Below are 23,365 nucleotides of genomic sequence, written 5' to 3' on the forward strand. Positions count from 1 at the left end.
TGGAAGACATGAAGAGCCACCCAGAGTCAGGCAACCCACACACACTGCCATCACCCTGCTAGAGGTGAGAGGGGTGATGATATGAGAGCTGAGAACCTGGAACTTGGAATGAAATCCTGGACCAACCCAATGGGACGAGGAGCCACAAAGGAGACTGGGCCACCTGCAGAGGCAGTGCCCGGGGCAGAGAGGGGAAGACAGAAAACCCTGGGTTCTTCTCCTCTGTGCTTCCATCTCCTGTCAGGCTGACCTGGGCACTACCCAGAGGCAAAGACCCTGGGAAATGGGGTTCCTGTGATTGAGGAGGGGAAGGGCTGCAAGTGGGCATGCCGAGCCCATGTGCTCTCAGCAGGATTTGGAGGGAAGAAAATCAGGGGGTGAGCATGTCACAGGCGGGGTGGGCAGCTGGCAGCAGGACACCATTCTCTAAGGAGCAGGATCCTGGGGCCACATTGAGACAAGCATCCTAAAAGAGCCTTCTGACTTGGGACTGTTGAAGTATTTCAACACTGGAGAGATTTTGCTAATGTCAAGAATTATTGCCTTGGGAGGAAAAAATCAGTTCTCCATTTTGTTTCAACTTACACATAATTAAAATTCACGTGAGTGACAGTTTTTAAATTAGTCATTGCATCTTTGATCTATTTAATAACAGAAATGGTTCAAGGCATTGCTATCTGGGAATTGTGAAAACTAGAAAAGTAAATAACATATCGTTTTGGTGGAGTAACCAACACAGAACTAGAAAGAGAATATTACTTTCATATTTCTTATAGAGAAGCTGGCTTAGGCCACAGTGAGGTCCAGCAGTTTCACTGATTCCTCCTGAGATGAGACTCTGCTGAAGATAGGCTCATTTGGAATTTTCTGTATGACATAGTAAGTTCTATCAAGAGACAAGGGTGCTCTGGTCTGGGTAACGATTTGGGCAGTTCTGGAAGTCGATATTTTACAAATATAACAACCACTTAGGAGGAAGTAAAGCCGTCTGTGGGACGAAGAGTGGTAAGAGGTCACCATTTCTCTTTACTGTTCTGAGCAATTTGGCTCTGGATCCCAGTTTGCCTTTGTAATTCAACAAGGACAGAAAAAAACAACTTGAAGGAGGATGACCACAGGCCCTGAGTTCCCCCAGAAACGTCCTCTCAGACGCCCTGAGTGGAGTTTTCCTCACAGTCTGCCTTCTCACGCTGATCCAGTGGAAGCTGCACTGGGAACCATGTGGTATTTCAGGTCCCCAGAAGGCTTGCACCCAGCCATGGCCAACTTGGGGTCTTGGTCTGGTCTCCACCTAATATACTGGGCAGGGGAGGCTTCTATGGACCTGGAACAAAGCAGGTGCTTAAAGGCAGGCAAGGACAGGACAGAAAGGCTCAGAGTACAAGCACACCCTGGAGGCTCTGTAGTTGGTGCTGGGGACAATGAGGTGACATCCAGACAGGAGGCTGGGAATGCAATTCTGTCACTTGACTGGCTCCATTTTAAATGTCAGTGACATCCAAAGGCACTGTGGTGCTCATGCACACGTGAAGCCCAGAAGTCACCAGAACCTCAGAGCTACTGATGCCTTACTCAGCTGCTAGGAGCCACAACCAAATAATATGATGCATGGCACTTTTGGTTGTAAGGTGACGCCAGCTAGCCATTGAGATGATAATGATTATGTTAAGATTTACATTCATATGGAAATTGGACTCCTGCTGTCCACCTTGGCCTGCTACGGGACTCATGTTACGGGACTCCTGGAGAGTTCCCATTGGTTGGGGAAGGATAGTAGGGGGGAATTCTGGGGGAGGTCCTGGGCCCCCGTTCCGGTAGAAGGGACCGCGTGAGTGGACCGGCTTGCTTGCCGGACGCGTACGGGGTATTGGCGGCATTTTCAAAAATAAAGTTTTGTTCCTGCTTGAGTGGCTAGTGATTCTGTGCCCAGCCAGACTGCGGCACTCAGCAAAGCAGGTCACATGCAGAAGTCTGAATACTGTGGGGTGCCTCTCATGCTCAGAGGAAGGAGTGACAATGCATCTTGGCTTAGTCACGGGTGACCACTTGAGGACAGCCGAGAAGGAAGCACTAAGAGCCCCACCCCAGCCTGATAAGACTGAGACTGCCCTCGGCATCTTCACCTGTACAGAACATGGGGTCCTCTGTGGTGGCTTCTGCCCAGGCCTTTGCTCCAGACCCCCTCCACTGTTCCCCCTCCTCCCTCTTCTTCCCTCCCTACCTCTTCTCTATCATCCTCTGTCTCTACGCCTACCTCCATCTGCCCCGTGGGTAATAGACACCGACAGGGAGCTCACCTCTTTGCCGCTGTGTCTCTTTGGTGCATCTTCATCATCTGCTCCTGAGTCTCCTTGGGCTTCATGGGCCCAGGGGCAGGACTGGAGAATCCAGAGGCGGACACCCTCCGAGCCAGTCAATGTGTCCATTAAGGAGGTTGCTAGAGAACTACAGGAATAGAGTGGGGCTGCAGGGGGCAGAGAAAAGGCAAAGAATTGAAAGGAAGTCAACTGGCCCTGAGGCTTAGACATTCCCTTGTCAGAATAGCAATGACTTGGGTGTGTGAAAGACTTGCCAGGCTAGGAAGGGACATGCTGAGATTAAAAGAGGCCCAAGCGTGGTTCCTGGTATGTGGGCATGTAGACAGGGTGGTGAAGGATACAGATGTCTGGCACCTGGGACCCCTCTTGTGGGTGGTGTCCTGAAGCCCTGGTTTGCAGGGAGCTCCTGACTCCAGGGGCTTGGTAGGGTCTGTCATGACACCACCTGCCTCTTTTCTGAGTCTGGGATGGGTCCCGGCCTCTCCAGGAGATGCAGGCTGGTGGTAGAATGGTGGGCAGAGCTGCCTTCCAAGCACAGGGCCTGGGGTGGATTTATGAAGACAGTGGGTGGCTTTTTCCCTGGAAACAGATATAATTTCTAGATTATTGAGGTGATATGACTTTTTTAATGTTTGTTTATCTTTTGTTTAATTTTGGGGAAATGCATTGAATTTAATCAGAGATATTCTTGTATTGACATCCTTATACATGTGTCCCTACATTTAATCTAGTTGACATTAACAGAGTTTTACTAACATTGATGCCTCTGTGAGATAAATCAGCATTTGTCAGAAGGAACAGCATTTAATGTCAGATTTGGTTTTCAGATAGGATTTAACCCCTTTTTGTCTGTTTTACAGATAAAATAGGACCGGGCTGCATTTGCACATTCTGAGATGACTGATTCTTCTGGCTTGGGCTCCCTCAGGGAACTTGCCCTTGTTTTCCTCTCCACATACCCCCATCACCTGCTGTGCTGGTCCTCAAGGGCCCCCTTTCCTCTGAGGACAGTTTTCTTGGAAACCTTTGGTGAGCAGCTAATTGTGTCCCACATCTTCTGCTCATGAGCTTGGAGATATCAACAAGCAGGTACCATGGCTTCCTCTTCGACATGGTTTCTGGTGTCAATTTCCACCTGAGACTCTGATATGTTACCCACATCTTTCCAGCTGCCTTGGCTTAGTCTCTTCTGCACCTTGTTTAGCAGCCTAGTTGCTGGTCCAGTCCCGTGTCCCTGACATATTCCTTCATTACATTGAATTAAAGCATCCAGCTCTTCAAGAGCCTTTTTGAATTTTGTTTCTTTTCTAAATGAATGTCTTCACTACTTAAATAACTGAGACCACACATTATACAACTTAAAAGTTCCTAAGAAAAAGGTCTCCTTTCTACACACAAGTTCTGAAGCCAGCCTAATTAATTTTTCGACAAATATCCAGCATTTGTTTCATACATGATTGTGCAAAGGTGTTCACAAAGCTTCTAATATGTACTTAATTGATTTCCTTTGTTTAAATCACTTTATGGAGGCAATATTGACAATAGAAGGTCTGCACATATTTAAGGTACACTCAGGGAGCTTCTTATATCACAGTCCCTGTATGGTGTGAGGCAGGGATCTAGTTGCAGGGATTTCTACTTATAGAAAGTGACCTATTTGTTACATTGCTACCATTTTCCAGTTTTACTCCATCTCCAACTCCAGGACATCAGTTAGAGTCAGATTATCCAGGCCATCAGATTACTCCAGTGGTCAACTTGGCTTTGAACCCATACCACAGTCATAATTGCTGGAGAAAAATAATACATCTTGATAATTAGTAGAACGTTGCCCTTTTAGGCTTCCATTTTAATAATTGTCCCAGCTCTTCTGGGCTTGGCAGCGTCCATTCTTTAGTGTTTATTCCAAGATAATGCTATTTTAAGCTAATTTTTATTGAGTGTTATGATCACTGCCAAATACATGGCAGCCTCCTCTGCAGAGGCCGTATCCTGTGGTTGGGTTAAGAGCCAGGGCACCTCATCAACGAGGAAACGTGACTGAGTGTCATGAAGACGATCCACCATATCCATCACACCCACAAATGCGATCACCTCGTCAAAGTGCAAAGCCCACTACTGGCGAGAGAGCAGGCAAGTGTAAGTCAGAACAGATTTGCCATTGTGCATAGAATTCGGGGAACCTTAGGAGGACCCTCCCAGGAACTAAATAGGATTAAAATAGCTAATATAAGAAGCAACTCAGCTCACACTAGAGCCTGTCACATAGCTGATATCACATGGTGAATGCAGCCCTTGTCCTTCCGACCTCCCCTCCCTTTTAACCACCCCTCTCATCCCTCCTGCTTCTTGCACTTTTCAGATCCACAGCAATTTGGGGAGGAAACTTAGTAATAATGCAGTTTATTTCTACTGGAGCAAAAAAAAAAAAAAAAGAGCAAACATATTTGTAAAGAGCAGTGTTCTCAAAACATCACTCAAATTCTTGGGGCTAATGATATCAGAAGAATTAACAGAGAACACAGTGTTTTTTATGGACATTTATAACAAGACCATATGTTGCATTATTCTGATGGAGAAGAAAAGAAAAAAAGTGGAATGACTCCAGGAAAAAACAGAGAAGGCTGTGACTCCTCCTCAGTAATATTTTCAGGTTTTTCTTTCAAGTAAACTTCAAAAGCCTTTACTTGAATTAGCATTTGCCAGTAAATACAGCCTCTAGTTTAAAGCAACATTATTAAAAAGTTTAAAAAATAAAAGTGCTGCATATTGGAATATGAATATGTTCACCGACATATATTTTTAGTTTCTTCATTTCTCTCCGTAATTGATACTCTAGTATAGTGTTTAAAAAATAAATTCCCTTAAGCATATAATAAGAGGAAAGATGGATCAATTGGAACAACATGTTTGGCTTATTTTATACAAAAAAAAAGAGAATATCTACAAGTTGGTTACAGGGTCTTAAAAATCATGAAATCCTTGCCAATGAATCTGTCAATATCAAAAGATAAGACAGGATGATAGAATGGAGAATGTTTGGAAAGTAAATATTTCTAAATTGCTATGCAAATGTTGCACATTTATGCATATGTTCAGGCAACCTTAGCTGCCTATAACATGTGAGTCTATAAATGAGATTGTGCATATTTATAATCCTGTACAAGAAAACCACTTACTGAAAGAATGAATGCAGCTGATGTGAAACTAATTTGGGAAATGTAATTCTCAAGCTGAACCCCAGATGCTTTTTTTCAGTATAAATTAATTAATTTTCAGGTACTGGTATTAAGGATGAATTGATTGGCAGGAAAGACTACCCCGTGTAAATAGGACAGCAGCAACCCTGTACACACTTTAGATAAGGTACTTGTAGTACTGAGATCATTCAATAGCATGTCACCTATTGATTTCTAGAATTTGCATTGATTTTGTCAACTTCATATGGAATTTATCTTAAAATAGACTTTGAATAAAAAGCAAAAATTTCTGTTGCTGACCATATAAAAGAGCAGCATCCGAATTTACCTTTCTGGGAAACAGAAAAGTATATGAAGCAAGAGTGTCAATGATTGGGTGTCAGATGGTTGGCACCAATGGGACATGGAGAGAGGAGAGAGTGGTGAAGCCCTATCGTGGCTACAAGGCCAAGAGAAGAGCCCTGGGAGTGTCTCGGGTGCGGAGGCAGAAGTGGCATCCCAGAAAGAAAAAGCACAGGGACGCTGAGAAGATTTGCAACAATTCAGCACCTAAATACATACTAAGCGGACTATCTGTTCAGCAGCCACACATGAAACTAACTGAGGTTCATCAGAGACCTATAAAGCTCCTAGGAGAAAATTGTATGATGCTCAAGAAGTCAAAGTTTCATTTGCTACACCATCTCAAGTTGACACATAATATATTTAAAAATAATATATCTGACTTAAAATTTAAGATTGTTGATCAAAAGGCAGATGGAGGCAAATGTTTGTGGATTATATATTCATCTGACAATGATCTTCAGAACATAGGAAATTTCTTCTAAATAACATTAAACTAAACAAACTAATCAAAATGAGAATATTTAGTATAAATGTATGAAAAGATGCTAAACATTATTACCCTCTGGTAAAAGTCAAATTAAAACTACAAGGAGATACCACCATGCTCCTTTGAGAACACCCAGATTAAGAAGATTCGCCATGCCAATCACTGGCAAGAATGCAGAACACCTCTAACCAGCATCCATCACTAATGGAAATGCAGGAATCATGCCTTCCCTATGACACTGTGCAACAGTTGGCCAGTTTCATAAGAAGTCAAAGACACACCTGTCCTACAACCAACCATCACACCAGCATATTTACCCAAGAGATAGGAGTGGGTAGAGCCATACAGCAGGGTGTACGTGATGCTCATAGCAGATTTCCAGAGGCCAAAACCCAGCAGTCCCAATGTGCCTCTACAGGTGAACACACACACACACAGTGTTCAGGGGACAGGATGGGACTGTGCAACATTCACAGCATGAAGGAATATGGAATGGACACAGAGAGCAGGAGGGAAACCAAATGGCTACTTAACTGCATGATCCTGTTTGTACAAAGGAATGGGGGAAATGATATCCATAGCAACCAGAAGGCATTGTGCAGTTGCCTAGAGTAAGACAGGAGGAATCCTTGGGGGAGGCAAAGATGTGCATATTATCCTTATTGTGGTGTTGCTTTCTGGGGCATAAACATGTCAAGTTTTATCAAATTGTACACTTTAAACATACACAGTTTATTATATATCAATTATAGGGCAGTGATGTTACAAAAAGACCATTTCAAATAATGATAAAACATCATGCGAATGGAAAGAAATAAATTACTGCATATAAAAGCACCTGTAACAAGGTAACAGAATTGCCTATCTATTATGCAAAAAAGTAAAAGTAAATGTATTGCTTTCCTTAAGCAATTCACTTAGTAGCCTATCAGATTCAAATTTTTGATAGTCTGTCTGTTGCTTAAAGGAAAACGAAGTAAGGATTAATCATGTAATTTTTAGCTTGGGGTTGAGCTGATGAGTTTAATTTCCCAATTTATTTTCTGGAAACATGATTTGCATTTATGAATAAATGCACAGTTGCATTTTTAATATCGCCTTTAGTATTATTTATACAGAGAAAATAAGAAATTCATTATTCACTTTTTCAAAGTTCACTCTTTGGTGGGTGGGTGGTGGCCACCCTGGTGTTGGATGATGTGGGTGGTGGCTTCGAGCACCGTGCATTAGACTCAGGATGCTGGGAGGTTCTGGCAGGAGGAGAGTCATCTTGATGGCTTTGCATACAGTCCCCCAGCACAGAGATTTTCTGTGAAACAAATGATTTAGTGTTCCTCTTATTAGCATCAGTGGAGATGATTAATCATTATTAACTGATCAATGCGCTGCCATTAGGGTCAACAATGGTGCTGACCCCAACGGTCAGTCACTAGGTGCTCCATATGTTACCTGTCCTAAATCTGCAGCAGACATTGCTGATCAATCCTGTCACTTTCTGAGGCAAGGCTTTGTCCTGTGAGTCCTCTCCCCACTTTCCAGAGACAAATACCTCCTTCGTGGAAATAGTACGAAGAAGCTAAACCCAACCTGCCATCCTAGCTCCCGAGAATTCTGCAGAGACCTGCTGTTCTGGTCGTGTGCAACCTGGCATGAAATGTGTAATATCTGCTCGATAATTAGGAGGCTTATGAAGAATAACAGTGGTAATGTATTTTCCTTCAAATAAATTCATTTTAGTACAAAGGTAACACATGCTTATTAGAGAAAATTTGGAAGATATCAAAACTTACAGGGGAAAATAGTTATTTTGCCAAGTCCCACCATGAAGATAAAACATGAATGCCTTTTGCACAAGTCTTGAGGAGGTGTTTTGAAATTCAGTGCAGAGGGTGATGATGTCTGGGTGACAGCTGGCACCCTGGGTGGTACCTCCCAAACTCAGTGGTGACTTAGGATGCTCCTTGCAAATGATTCAAGTCATAAAATGCATCTTTGATGTAGTTGATTTCTGTCTGTGAAGGAAGAAGTAAAGATACAAACAACACAGTATTTTGAATTAGGAGCCACTCAGCTATTTGGTGATAGAATCTGGAGGTTCTCACAGAGTCATTTTTGGTGGCAGATAAGGAAAAAGTAAGCAAGAGAAGTATGGAAAGAGGAAGAGGCTTTATCCCATCATGGATGGGGTGTATTACATTGGAGGAGAAAAAAATTGTTATTAGTTAAAAAAAATAAGCAGACTGTTCATCAATATGTCATGCTACGCAGACATCCATCAATATGTCAATCACATTGTGCCTTGGTGTTCAGCAGCCATTTTTCCTAGATGTCATTTCTTGAGGTCAGAGGTCACCCCTTTCATAGACACCCACAACTACAAGAGGGTGGTGATTGTTTGTGTCAGGTGGGCAAGGCTGTGCTGGGGCAGTAACCTCAAAACTCAGTGTTTTAAAGAGATGGAGCATGCAAGAGGCAACCCAAATCCCTGGGCTGTTAAGTCAAGTCTCACCAGAACACAGCCCTTCCTCTGGGTTCACATACTATCTATGGTGGCTTTCACGCTGAGAAAGCAAAGCTGGGTAGCAAAGCCAGAGAATGTCTGCCCTCAAACTCTAAAATTTAGCATTATCTGTGTCAATAGAGAAAATTTTTTTTTTTGTCTGTCTGGAGTTTAAAGCAAAAAGAAATTCTTTTGCAGTCATGCCAGTGATCCTCATGATTTGTTGGTCTTGGTGGCAAGGGCCATGGGTCCTCTGAACTCTCTGGGGGATGCAGTCTATTGCAGGGATGAGAGTAGAGAGTGAAGTCATCAAACACAGGCTATGTTAACTTCCTCTCCCACATCACTGCCTCGACAAGCCCGTTCCCAGGAAGTGAAGAAATGCAGCCTTCCCTGTGTTCAGAGGTAGACAGCTGGTGATCAGAGCAGGGTGCCTGTCATGATCTAATAGAATGCTTGTTGAATCCATTAATGAATAAAAAATAATTACCAGTTTGTGTAACCCATCCATTTTTATTTTCAGATACATTCATTAACCATTCACTCTGAAACATCATTCTGAAACCTGGCATGCACAGAGTTGGCTACTTGAGCTCATGAAACTTGCAGCCCAGTCAGGAAGAACTGAGCCAGCTCTCCCCAACACATGCGTAAGATGGCTCCTGCATTTTGCACTTGACTCTGTAGCTTTCTGGTTTATAAAGTAATATAATTTAAAAAATGAGATTGTTAATTTTAATTAGTTGTTAATTTTCCATGAATCCATAACTGGGGATGATGATGATGATGATGATGATGATGATGATGATTAAAGAAATAATTCACCTACTAGAGTGTTCAAATTGTCAATGAATGAGTAAAATATATGTGCCTAGTTTTATGTCTTCTTTCAATAGTCATATTTCAATGTACAAGAATAAACTACCACCTTGATTGTTGATATTTCAATGTACAGGACTTGTCTCTTTTTTGATAAATTTATACTATGATATTTAATATTTCACTGTTTCTTTAAGTTGCATTGCATTCTCAATTTCAGTTTGATGTGGCTCATTACATGTGCATAGAAATTCAGGTGATTTTTGCATTCTGATCTTGTATCTTGCAATCTTGCTAAGCTCATTTATTAACTCTAGCTGCGTTTAGAAAAATGCTTAGGCTCTCCCACATAACGGATCATATTATCTGCCAACACAGACAGGTTTACTTCTTCCTTTCCATCTTCTCTGTCCTTTATTTATTAGTTTTGCTTTATTGCACCGCCCTGGAGCCCTGGTACAGTCCTGAAGAGAGCCACTGGTCAGAAGTACTGATGTTCCCAGTCCTGGGAACAAGACGGTAGTTTATTACATTACCTATGTTGTCAACTGTAGGAATTCTGTCAAAACTTCTCAGCAGGTTGATGAAGTAAATGTTGATTCCTGGTTTACTGAGACTTTATATTAGGAATCGATATTGGATGATGAAAAATGTTTCCATTTGCAGCTGTGGAGATAATCTCATTGTTCTTCTCTATTATTATAGGAGATTTCATTGATTATTATGTTAAAACAATCTTGCATTCTTCAGAGGAAACCAACTTGTTCCTGAAATCCTTGCACCTCATAAAAACATTTACAGACCCCCACTCAGGACCCAGGATACTTCTGCACAGTGAGAAAAAATGGAAACTTAGTTACTGGGGGAAAAGAAGCCACCCCAGTCTTCGTAATCATTGTTTTCACATCTCGTTTGGTTTTACTAAAAATCTGGTTAACACCAGATTCTCTCTCCCTTCGTTTTGCTTTATTCTTGAGTTTTAAATTTCATCTCTTTTTCTTTTCAGAAGGAATTCTGATTGTAATGATAGCACAGAACCCGGCAGAAGAACATTACGTGAACCCACAGTGCAGAGCCATCCTGGGTCCACACCCACACTCCCCACAACATTGTGTGTGTGTGTGTGTGTGTATGTGTGTGGTGTTAAATGCATTCACATTTTTTGCTCATTAGGTTTTCAGTAGATAGGGAGAAAAGGGTACATTTTTCATGAAATCTTCATGACAGAGGATGAAAGCAGAAAAACCAGGCAAATAAATAATCGTACATCAGCATTTTTGTAAAAAGATACCTTTAAGAAAGCAAAGTGGACCTTGCAGAATCAGCTTCATGATTTAATTGGTGAAACGTCCAGCACCTGCTTACCCATTTCCAGGGAAAACGAATTGCTCTGTGCAATAAATTATTTATTTATGTATGTATGTATGTATGTATGTATGTATGTATGTATTTTGAGGGAGGTGTCTTATTGTCTTGTTTGCTTAGGCTTTAACTGAAATACACCTCACCCCGACTGCCCCTGGCTAGGTGAGCAACCAGAGGTGGCCCAACCTGGACACAAGTCAGCATCTGAAGGCTTCCGGCTGCAACTGCCAAAATGACACAACATTTCTCAAATTTACAGGAGTCAAATACATTCATTGCGCTGATGCATTATCGATTTCAATAGCGCAGCTATGTTTCAAAGCTGTTGTTTTGGGCTGTGAAGGATTTCACAGTGGCTTGTAAAACTGAGATGGGAGGAAATGGCCCTGTTGAGGGGTCAGGGCTTTAGAAGTGCTTCAGCTGGGGTGCAGGAGAACTCAGGCACCCGGAGTATCAACACTGTGTGGTGGAGTTCTGTCTGTAAAATCTATGGCCATCCTATAAATTTGGGCTTAGAACTCACATAATCAATAAGAGACACATAATCTGAGTTTTCATTTTCTCATGGTAAATTTTATATCTTTGGATATGTGTGACATTATCTTGGAAATGTTACTTGAAATACAAATTGCTTAACCATTTCAGGCAACTTGGCTATAACCATTCAACCCCCAGTGACTAGAAGCAAAGGTTTATATTTACACAGAAAATAGGATTCAAATATTCAGACTCACTGCTTTTGAGGGATAAAGTTGGGAAATTGCAACCATCTTCCCCTTATTTTTATGGTCATTTTCTCCTTTTATTCTGAAACTAAGCCTATTCTATAATCCAGAATGTTTTAAAATAATGTTAAAAGGAAGGTGTGCTGCAAAGGAACCCCACAATCTGGACTTCTTCTCAAGGGCAAAGAGTCGCCCTGGGCTGCAGTCTCCTCCTGCAGCCCTTTGTGCAGAGGCCCGGATGGGTACTGGCCATTCTACCCTGGACGAGAGGCATGTCCGCTGTGTGTTCCCGGCAGCTCCAGGCAGGATGGCTGATGCTTTCTCAGAGCTGCACTGCAGTGTGAGGCCCACCTACCTTGGCTTCCTTGCTTTGCCCTCTGGATTTGCTGGGGTCCGATCTGCTAGGCTCGAGGCTTCCAGGCTGACTCCCCTTCTCTGTCGTCACCCACTGCGAGAGCAGAGTTTAGTAAGCTCTGATGCTGCTTATCTTCTGGGTGTCAGGGAAAGACTGCAGCATTTGTAAGGCTTTTTGCTTTTTTGTTCCTGCTTGTTGGTTTGTTTGCTCTGTGGTCCTGGGGATGGAATTGGGGACTGGTCCATGCCTGTCAAGGGTTCTACCACTGAGCCACACCCCAGCCCCTGATTGCAGCAATTTCGGAGGCACCTGGTGGCTCCCACCTGGAGTTGGTGCCCTCTTCTCTGTGACCTCGTGTTTGCTGTGATTCAGTCCCATGGAGAAAGGGTGCTCTCTGCAGTGAGTACTTCTTGCCAGTGTCTATTGACTCCCTCCAGGGCCTCAGAGCTCCCCCTCCCACCCCCACCCACCAGTCACCACCACTGTGGAACTTTAGGCTCTGCGGTATCATATTTGCTTTACAGAAAAATAGAACTGGCCTGTTGTGGTCACCTCTCCATATTGTGGTCACCTCTCCAAAATGTTAGAAGCATGAACAAACAGGGAACCTTAATAAACTCCACATTTGAGTAAAAATCCTGTATTTTTTTTTTAATCACAGTGATGCTATCTTGGAAGTGTGAAAACATTAGAATTTCACTAGCCCTTGAATCATTGTTTTGTGGGAGAACATGGTCTCAATCACTCTGTGCCTCTGATCTTTAATGGCTAATGCAGCATTGGCTGTCTGTATATTGAATTATATTAATTTACACTTAAATTTAATTACATATACATTCCCCATTTAGCTCTAATTTTATAATATTCTTTTGTCTTGGTATGTAGTTTAACTTAAAACCTAATGACATTATTTAAAATACTATTTCTCAAATACATATAACTATAAGATTATTATAAAATTATATTGCTAAAATACATAGAAAAGATTACACAGTTTTATGAGCAGTTTCATTGAATCAGAGTTATTTTTCAAGCCATTATAAACATCAACTAAAATCATAATTTTATGTTGAAATTATAAGATTAAAACAGAATAAAATTGATAATAATAACATGAAAACATATGCCAAATGATTCTCATCTTCCCAATGAACTAACTACCTTCATAATTAGGATATGCCATTTCTGAACAGAACTAAAGATATAAAAACACAACTACTTATGCACATATATGAATGTATACATGCATAATGTGTTCATGATACACATTTATCATGCATAATCATGTGTGCTCATGTGTGTCCACATACACAGCATAGACATGACACATCATGCTCACATGAATGTATGCATGTTTACTTTTCCATGCTACATAATATTTAATTATTCATCAAAACTTCCATTAACATATTTGTAAAACCCTCATTTGTCCCTATTTTTATGTGCGTCTCTCAATGATACTATTAACTACGAGAGAAGCATTTTGTTTGTGTTTCTAAAATATCTTTAATGCAAATGACAGCAACTGGCCAAGTGTAAGCCCTCAGTCCATATTTAGACTGTGCTGTTTGAGATAATATCAGGAACATTGTTCATCTCCTTTAGCACTCAGTTGGTTGACTCCTCAATTAATTATGGACACTATCATGACTGAATATATCAAGCCATTGAGAACCTCCTTACATTTCAGTGGAGAAAACAGATGCAAATCAAAACGTAAATCAAATGTTCACATAATGCAAAGGGGAATTGCAGTTATAAACAAGGGCTGTGACCTAGAGGAGCCACAGTAATTCACAGAGACTCCGTGCAGAAGTGGCTCTTGTCTTGAGATCCAAGGACTTGGAGACCTCACAGTGGGCACAGGGAAGAGCCCTCCAGCAAAGAAAATAGAGCAGTGGGTGTCCTGGGTGTGGCACTGAACTGGCCTGGCTGAGGGCATATGGGAACTGCCTGGAGAACTGGCTGGGAAGGGGCCGGCAGAAACTCCTCAGCCATACTGAGCGACATTCTGTGCCAGGAGAAGTGAGGATTCACAGGACTCTGCTTTGTGTTTAGACTTGGGTTAGAAAAGAACTGTTTGGTATTTGCCTTATATTTAATACATTGTATCTCTTTTATGTATATACTCTGTATATAATTGAACTTCCGGCTGAGGGGCCTGCTCTAGGGTCTTACAGAGCCAGGGAGGAACAAGAGCTGGGTGAATGGGGCTGTGATCACTCTGATGGCCAAATGCAGGGGGTGGGGGCACTAATGCTTTCATGTGGCACATATCTGACAAAATAAGCTTCTGTTCTGGATTTCTAAGTTTACGTGCTGACATTTAAGGAACTTTGAGACAACCACTTCCTGTCATTAAGATAAAGAAGAGATGGGCAAGCTAAAAGTCAGTGACTTCTCTTGGGGAAACCAAGAGAACTGAGGTGGAAGGAAACATTTCCATGGAAATTTGGGGACATTAACTGAGGGGGAGACATTAACTGAGAATAACACTTGCAGGGAAATTCTGATGAGTTGCTGGATGCTGGGCTGATAAGACAAAATGGATTCAGATAAAATTCTCAAATAAAAATAAAAAACATTGAGGGTTGGGAGCAAAGCCAAGAGATACAAGGAGACCTGTATTACCCTAAGAAGGAAGCCAGATAAAGACATGAAAAGACCTTAAGAAAAGGAAAATTACAGTTCCATATCCATGAAGATCAGAGACACAAAAGTCCTTAATAAAACGTTGGTGAGTTGAATCCAACAGTGTGTAAACAGAATCAAACACTCGAGTAAGTGGGGTTATTCCATGTTTGAAATGCTAACTCAACATTGGAAAAGCACTCAATGCCCTCCCCCATATCAACAGACTAAATGTGCGTGCTCATATCAATTGATGCAAAGGAATCACTTGACAGAATTCACCAGATATACATCATCAAACCTCATAGCCATGTAAAAAGGAGAAGTCCCTGAAATTGATTAAAAAAAAAACTGAAGAAAGAAAAAGTGCAGTAAACATCATGCTCAGTGGTAAGGAACTGGAAGCTTCCCCCTAAGATCAGGAACAGACAGGGACATCCTTTCTCAGAACTCTGGCCCACCTCAGACTGGAGGTTATGGACAGTGAAAGGATGCAAGAGGTAAAAATAGAGTGCACCCATGTAGGAAAGGAAGAAAGACAGCTGATTCTTTTTACAGAGAACATAAGTATTTTTGTATCAAATCCCAAATAATTAACAATAAAACTTTGCACTAGTAAATATAGCAAGGTGGCAGGAAACAAACTTAATACACAATAGCCAAGTATTTCCCATATAAGAACAATGGAAAATTAAAAATGGAGAGGAAAAACTAAACAATGCTATTCATTATATTACCCTCAAGAAAAATACTTTATATAGATCTAAAAAATCAGTGTATAAGGAACCAACATATTGAAAACCAAAAAACTGATTTTCTTACATGAACTATAAAAATAAATGAAGAAATATTCTGTTTATACATTGCATAATCAATATTAATATGTCAATCCTTTTCAACTTGATCTATAAGTAAAATGCACTCCCAAATTTTGTGAAATTGGCAAATAGATTATAAAGGTCATGTGGAAAAGCAAAATACCTAGGATACCAAAAAGAAAGTAGAAAAATTATAAGGGTTGAAGACTCAGACCATCCGATACCAAAAATTCTTTGAAGAGATGACAGTAATCAATATAGTAGGATATCAGTGAAAAGCAGATACACAGATCAAGGAGGAAAGAGACCAGAAATAAACCCATGTGACCATAATAAAATGAAGTTTGATCTTTGACAAAGGTGAAAAGACAAATCCATGTGGAATTGACAGTCATTTCAATGGAGAGTACTGGGCATTGATTTGCAAAACAACAACAAAACACAAAGAACCTATACACACTGCAAACCCCTTGATCCTTGGGAGAGAAAGTGGGAAGTTCAACTTCATTAAAATTAATAACATATGCTCTGAAAAAGACAGTGTTAAGAGAATGAAAAGATTCAAGAGAGAAGAGGTGCCAAGTCCGAGAGCACAACTGTGAAAGAACTGGGACGCCTGCAATCAAGTGGGAAGTATCTTATCCTCAAGCCCAAAACTTCTTTTAGCTCTGCTATTTTTTTAAGTCACAAATACATTAAAGGATCCTGAGTAACATTATGCAGGAGATTTTTAAACTTAAAGAATATCTAATTTTGATGATTCCCAAGATGGCCGAGAATAGAGTGCATCACACCCCCTGTACCGCACCACTGCATGGGTGAATAACGAGTTAGAAGGACAAAAAACTATCTTGTTAGGAACTTACAGCAAAATGGGGGTGCACCGAAACCTAGAAGAAGGATTTCCAGCACCGAGGTCCGGTAATTGAGTCTCATACACGAGCCAACTGTGCGACCAGAGATCTGGGGTGACTGATCTGCGCGGCCCGCCCCGCGGCTACAGACGGCATGGAGCCACCAAGAAGCGACCAGCAAGCAGGGAGATTGCTGCAGATTCTGTGGAATCCTGCCACCTGATCACTCACGGAGCCCCGGGCTGAGTTCGGGATTTCAGATGGTGAAGGAAGCGGGACAGTTCTATCCCCCACAACGGAAACTCCACCAAGGAAACCAGCGGCCACCATCTTGGAGAGCTGAAGTAACCACTGCCACTCTCCAACAGATTGCAACAATAAAACAGGTGCGTGTTACTCAGCTCATCTCCCATACAGCGGGGAATTGACATAAAATCTCTCCTAGGCACTCCAGAGGAGGGATTATCAGAGCAAGCCTGCATAAAGACACAGGGAAAACTAGAGGCACCCGACCTTCAACTCCCCCTCCCATCAGCGGGGAAAACGAAACCTGTATTGCCAGCACGGGGGGAGGGGCAAGGGAAAAAAATCAAAACAATAGAGTGCCGGGGGGTTCTCAATAGCCACCCTCCACGCCCAACAAACAGCAGGCCCAGAGTACAGTTTGAACTGCCAAGAGGCATCACTCAGGGGAAATCTGGTCTAGCAGGAGAAAGCAGGACTAACAGGAGAAACCAGGGGACTAGAGGCCAGGCCCTCGAGACTGGGCGGCTGGAGTCCGCCCCCCGCCGGCGACAGACTGTGGGACTGGGCAGCTAGAGATTGCCCGCCCACCAACAGCCGGCCCATTGCCCCTGCGACTGGGTGGCTGGAGACTGCACGTCCGCCTGCAACAGCCGGCCCATTGCTCCTGTGACTGGGCGGCTAGAGATCGCCCACCCACCAGTGACAGCTGGCCCATTGCTCCTGCGACTGGGCAGCTGGTGACCGCCCACCCGCCTGTGACAGCCGGCCCATTGTCCCTGCGACTGAGCGGCTGGAGACCGCATGCCCGTGCGACTAGGCGGCTGAAGACCACACGCCGATCATCCGCCCGCTGCCTGCACGAATGGGTGGCTGGAAACTGCCCGCTCACTGGCGATAGCCCACCCGCTGTCAGTGAGACTGGGCGGCTGGAGTCCGTCTGGCCGCCGGCGTCCGGGAGCTGAAACCAACTAGAGACAGTCCACTTCCACCCCTCCATTTGGACACCCGAGCAAGGAGCCTGGGGCCCGCCATAGCAGAGAGGTGACATCACTGGAGCTCGGCCATCGGAATTCCTTCCCAGCGGAATCCATGTTAGCAAGCATAGTCTACCAACACAAAGGAGAGACAACAGAGATATAAAAAACCAAAACAAATTTATAGAAGAGAGCAGAAACACAGCAATCAAATAGAGCTGGAAAGTAGCATGAACATCATGAAAAAACAAGGGAAAAAAGGAGTACAAACAGTGCAGGACAACTTAAATCTACAGGAGGACCTAGAAGCATCAGAAACAGGGATAGGGAAAGAACTGAAGGCATACCTAACTCAGATGGAAAGGAATATTAGAGAAGACATGAGACAGCAAGTCCAAGCAATAAAAGTATATTTTGAAAATGAATTAAACAAACAAATTCAAATGGCAAAGAATGAGCTTTACCAGGAGATAGAGATCTTAAAAAACAAACAGTAATCCTAGAAATGCAGGAAACTATAAACCAAATTAAAAACTCAAACGAGAATATTACAAATAGACTAGATCAAGTAGAAGTCAGAACATCAGATAATGAAGACAAAGTTTATCAACTTGAAAAGAATATAGTCAACACAGAAAAGATACTTAAATCCCATGAGCAATCTATTCAAGAGATATGGGATGTCATAAAAAAAAACAAATTTGAGAGTCATCGGAATAGAAGAAGGAATAGAGAATCAAACCAAAGGAATGGACAACCTATTAAATGAAATAATTCTAGAAAACTTCCCAGAGATGAAAGATGGAATGGGTTGCCAAATCCTGGAAGCCTACAGGACCCCAAACATTCAAAACCGTAATAGACCAACTCCAAGACATATAATTATGAAGATAGCCAACATACAGAACAAGGAGAGAATATTAAAAGCTACGAGAGAAAGGAGGCAGATTACATTCAGGGGTAAACCAATTAGGTTAACGACTGATTTCTCATCACAGACTTTGAAAGTGAGAAGATCCTGGAACAATGTATTTCAAACTGAAAAATAATGGATTCCAACCAAGAATACTGTATCCAGCAAAATTAAGCTTCAGTTTTGACAATGAAATTAAAATCTTGCACGATAAACAAAAGCTAAAAGAATTCGAAGCCAGAAAACCAGCACTGCAAAGCATTTTGAGCAAAACACTACAAGAAGAGGAATTGAAAAATAGTGCCCAAAACTAACAGCAGGAGGTATCTCAGTAAAGGGGGAGGAAAATAACCAAAAAGTAAAAACTAGCCAAACTAAAATAAATAAATAAATAAACATAACTGGAAGTACAAATCATATTTCAATTGTAACCTTAAATGTTAGTGGCCTAAACTCACCAATCAAGAGACATAGGCTAGTAACCTGGATCAAAAAAAACAAATCCAACAATATGCTGCCTTCAGGAGACTCATATGATAGGAAAAGACATACACAGGCTGAAGGTAAAAGGTTGGGAAAAATCATATCACTCACATGGCCCTCGGAAGCAAGCAGGAGTGGTCATACTCATATTGAATAAAATCAACTTCAAACCTAAGTTAATCAAAAGGGATGAAGAAGGACACTATATACTGTTAAAAGGAACCATCCACCAACAAGACATAACAATTATCAATTTGTATGCACCAAACAATGGAGCTGCAACATTCATAAAACAAACTCTCCTCAAGTTCAAGAGTCAAATAGACTACAACACAATAATTATGGGTGACTTCAACACACCGCTCTCACCATTAGACAGATCCTCTAGACAAAAGCTGAATAAAGAAACTATTGAACTCAATAGCACAATCAATAACCTAGGCTTAACTGACATATATAGAATATATCAACAATCATCAAGTGGATACAAGTTCTTCTCAGCAGCACATGGATCCTACTCAAAGATAGACCATATATTATGCCATAGGGCAACTCTTAGTAAATATAAAGGCGTGGAGATAATACCATGCACCATATCTGATCATAATGGAATGAAACTGGAAATCAATGATAAAAGAAGGAAGGAAAAATCCTACATCACATGGAAAATGAACAATAGGTTACTGAATGATCAATGGGTTACAGAAGACATAAAGGAGGAAATAAAAAAATTCATAGAGACAAATGACAATACAGACACAACATACCAGAATCTATGGGACACAATGAAAGCAGTTTTAAGAGGGAAATTCATGTCTTGGAGTTCTTTCCTCAAAAAAAGAAAAAAACAACAAATAAATAAACTCACACTACACCTCAAAAATCTAGAAAAGGAAGAGCGAAACAACAGCAAATGTAATAGAAGACAAGAAATAATTAAAATTAGAGCAGAAATCAATGAAACTGAAACATAAAAAAAAAACATTGAAAAAATTGAAAAAACTAAAAGTTGGTTCTTTGAAAAAATAAATAAGATCGACAGGCCCTTAGCCATGCTAACGAAGAGAAGAAGAGAGAGAACTCAAATTACTAACATACGGGATGAAAAAGGCAATATCACAACAGACACTACAGAAATACAGAAGATAATTAGAAAGTATTTTGAAACCCTATATTCCAATAAAATAGAAGATAGTGAAGATATCGATAAATTTCTTAAGTCATACGATCTGCCCAGATTGAGTCAGGAAGACACACACAATTTAAACAGATCAATAACAAAGGAAGAAATTGAAGAAGCCATCAAAAGACTACCAACCAAAAAAAGCCCTGGACCGGATGGGTATACAGAGGAGTTCTACAAAACCTTCAAAGCAGAATTAATACCAATACTTTTCAAGCTATTTCAAGAAATAGAAAAAGAAGGAGCTCTTCCAAATTCATTCTATGAGGCCAACATCACCCTGATCCCGAAACCAGACAAAGGCACTTCAAAGAAAGAAAATTACAGACCAATATCTCTAATGAACTTGGATGCAAAAATTCTCAATAAAATCCTGGCAAATGAAATACAAAAGCATATCAAAAAAATTGTGCACCATGATCAAGTAGGATTCATCCCTGGGATGCAAGGCTGGTTCAATATACGGAAATCAATAAATACTATTTACCACATCAATAGACTTAAAGACAAGAACCATATGATCATCTAGATAGATGCAGAAAAAGCATTTGACAAAGCACAGCATCCATTTATGTTCAAAACACTAGAAAAACTAGGGATAACAGGAACTTACCTCAACATTGTAAAAGCTATATATGCTAAACCTCAGGCTAGCATCATCCTAAATGGAGAAAAACTGAAGGCATTTCCTCTAAAATCTAGAACAAGACAGGGATGCCCTCTATCACCACTTCTATTCATTTAGTTCTTGAAATACTAGCCAGAGGAATTAGACAGACAAAAGAAATTAAAGGCATAAAAATAGGAAAAGAAGAACTTAAATTATCGCTATTTGCGGATGACATGATAATATATTTAACAGACCCAAAAGGGTCTACAAAGAAACTGCTAGAGTTAATAAATGAATTCAGCAAAGTGGCAGGATATAAAATCAACACGCATAAATCAAAGGCATTCCTGTATATCAGCAACAAAACTTCTGAAATAGAAATGAGGAAAACCACTCCATTCACAATATCCTCAAAGAAAATAAAATACTTGGGAATCAACCTAACAAAAGAGGTGAAAGATTTATACAATGAAAACTACAGAACTCTAAAGAGAGAGATAGAAGAAGATCTTAGAAGATGGAAAAATGTACCCTGTTCATGGATAGGCAGAACTAACATCATCAAAATGGCGATATTACCCAAAGTTCTCTACAGGTTTAATGCGATGCCAATTAAAATCCCAATGGCATTTCTTGTAGAAATAGATAAAGCAATCATGAAATTCATATGGAAAAACAAAAGACCCAGAATAGCAAAAGCAATTCTAATCAGGAAGTGTGAATCTGGAGGTATAGCGATACCAGAGTTCAAACTGTACTACAAAGCAATAGTAACAAAAACAGCGTGGTACTGGTACCAAAACATGCAGGTGGACCAATGGTACAGAATAGAGGACACAGAAACCAATCCACAAAATTACAACTTTCTTATATTTGATAAAGGGGCTAAAAGCATGCAATGGAGGAAGGATAGCATCTTCAACAAATGGTACTGGGAAAATTGGAAATCCATATGCAACAAAATGAAACTGAATCCCTTTCTCTCGCCATGCACAAAAGTTAACTCAAAATGGAACAAGGAGCTAGATATCAAATCAAAAACACTGTGTCTGATAGAAGAAAAAGTTGGCTACGATTTACATACTGTGGGGTCGGGCTCCAAATTCCTTAATAGGACACCCATAGCCCAAGAGTTAATAACAAGAATAAATAAATGGGACTTACTTAAACTAAAAAGTTTTTTCTCAGCAAGAGAAACAATAAGAGAGGTAAATAGAGAGCCTACATCCTGGGAACAAATTTTTACCCCTCACACTTCAGATAGAGCCCTAATATCCAGAATATACAAAGAACTCAAAAAATTAAACAATAAGATAACAAAAAACCCAGTCAACAAATGGGCCAAGGACCCGAACAGACACTTCTCAGAGGAGGACATACAATCAATCAACAAGTACATGAAAAAATGCTCACCATCTCTAGCAGTCAGAGAAATGCAAATCAAAACCACCCTAAGATACCATCTCACTCTAGTAAGACTGGCAGCCATTATGAAGTCAAACAACAATAAGTGTTGGCGAGGATGTGGGGAAAAGGGTACACTTGTACACTGCTGGTGGGACTGGAAATTGGTAAGGCTAATTTGGAAAGCAGTATGGAGATACCTGGGAAAGCTGGGAATGGATCCACCATTTGACCCAGCTACCGCCCTCCTCGGACTATTCCCTGAGGATCTTAAAAGAGCGTACTATATGGATACTGCCACATCAATGATCATAGCGGAACAATGCACAATAGCTAGACTGTGGAACCAACCTAGATGCCCTTCAATAGATGAATGGATAAAAACAAATGTGGCAGCTATACACAATGGAATACTACGCAGCAACAAAAAATGACAAAATCATAGAATTTGCAGGGAAACAGATGGCATTAGAGCAGATTATGCTAAGTGAAGCTAGCCAATCCCTAAAAAACAAATGCCAAATGTCTTCTTTGATATAAAGAGAGCAACTAAGAACAGAACAGGAAGGAAGAGCATGAGGGAAAGACTAACAGTAAACAAAGACGAATGGGGGGAGAGAAAGGGAGAGAGAAGGGAAAGCATATGGAAATGGTAGGAGACCTTCAATGATACACAAAATTATAAGAGGTTGTGAGGGGCAAGGGGGAGGGAAAAATAAGGGGAGAGAATCAAACAACAGCAGAGGAGGTAGAGAGGGAAGATGGGAGGGGAGGGGAGGGTAGCGGGGATAGTAGGGGATAGGAAAGGTAGCAGAATACAACAGTCACTAATATGTCATTATGTAAAAATGTGAGTGTGTAACCGATGTGATTCTGCAATTTGTATTTGGGGTAAAAATGGGAGTTCATAACCCAATTGAGTCAAATGTATGAAAGATGATATGTCATGAGCTTTGTAATGTTTTGAACAACCAATAAAGAAAAAAAGAAAAAAAAAAGAGAATGAAAAGACAAACTATGTTGATATAAATATTCACAAACCACATATCTCACAAAGATCTACTCCCCAGAACTTACAAAAGTTCTCCCAACTCAAAAATTGCATAAAACAATCCCAAGGACTCAGGAGGCTGAG

Source organism: Spermophilus citellus (genome assembly GCF_964194105.1).
Source record: "Spermophilus citellus genome assembly, chromosome: 3".
Classification (NCBI taxonomy): domain Eukaryota; kingdom Metazoa; phylum Chordata; class Mammalia; order Rodentia; family Sciuridae; genus Spermophilus; species Spermophilus citellus.